Raw genomic sequence first — 1,142 nt, 5'->3', positions numbered from 1 at the left:
CTTGGGATTCACGTCCTCCACTCCCCTTGTAGGTTCGGCCATGGTGCTTATGTCAATGGCCTTGCACTCTCCTTTTGGATTCTCTTCTGTATTGCTTGGGAGAGTACTAGGAGGGATTTCAGTGATCCTTTTACTCAGCTGGCCCACTTGTGCTTCCAGATTTCTAATGGAAGATCTTGTTTCATTCATGAAACTTACAATGGCCTTAGACAGATCAAAGACTAAGTTTGCCAAATTAGAAGTATTTTGTTCAGAGTTTTCTGTCTGTTGCTGAGTGGATGATGGAAAAGGTTTATTATTGCTAAACCTGTTTCTTCCACCATTATTAAAGCCTTGTTGAGGCTTTTGATCCTTCCATGAGAAATTTGGATGATTTCTCCATGATGAGTTATAGGTGTTTCCATAAGGTTCACCTAAATAATTTACCTCTGCTATTGCAGGGTTTTCAGGATCATAAGCTTCTTCTTCAGAAGATGCCTCTTGAGTACTGTTGGATGCAGCTTGCATTCCATGCAGACTCTGAGAGATCATGTTGACTTGCTGAGTCAATATTTTATTCTGAGCCAATATGGCATTCAGAGTATCAACTTCAAGAACTCCCTTCTTCATAGGCGTCCCATTGCTCATAGGATTCCTTTCAGAAGTGTACATGAACTGGTTATTAGCAACCATGTCAATGAGTTCTTGAGCTTCTGCAGGCGTTTTCTTTAGGTGAATGGATCCACCAGCAGAAGTGTCCAGTGACATCTTTGATAGCTCAGATAAACCATCATAGAATATATCCAGGATGGTCCATTCTGAAAGCATGTCAGAAGGACACTTTTTGGTCAACTGTTTGTATCTTTCCCAAGCTTCATAGAGGGATTCACCATCTTTCTGTCTGAAGGTTTGAACATCAGCTCTAAGCTTGCTCAGCTTTTGAGGAGGAAAGTACTTTGCTAAGAAAGCCGTGACCAGCTTATCCCAAGAGTTCAGGCTGTCTTTGGGTTGAGAATCCAACCTTAATCTAGCTTTGTCTCTTACAGCAAAAGGGAAAAGCATGAGCCTGTAGACTTCAGGATCTACTCCATTAGTCTTAACAGTATCACATATCTGCAAGAATTCAGTTAAGAACTGAAAATGATCTTCAGATGGAAGTCCAT

General features: G+C 41.1%; 1 non-coding gene across 1 annotated transcript; it reads left to right on the top strand.

Annotated features, from left to right (window-relative positions):
• Positions 1–801: 801 nt before the first annotated feature.
• On the top strand, positions 802–909 carry LOC112788750 (small nucleolar RNA R71). Its single transcript, XR_003196100.1, has one exon. It is a non-coding gene; the product is annotated as a small nucleolar RNA R71 (small nucleolar RNA).
• The last annotated feature ends 233 nt before the right edge of the window (positions 910–1,142 follow it).

Source organism: Arachis hypogaea, chromosome 20, assembly GCF_003086295.3.
Source record: "Arachis hypogaea cultivar Tifrunner chromosome 20, arahy.Tifrunner.gnm2.J5K5, whole genome shotgun sequence".
Lineage (NCBI taxonomy): Eukaryota > Viridiplantae > Streptophyta > Magnoliopsida > Fabales > Fabaceae > Arachis > Arachis hypogaea.
This window is presented reverse-complemented; position numbering and strand designations above follow the sequence as displayed.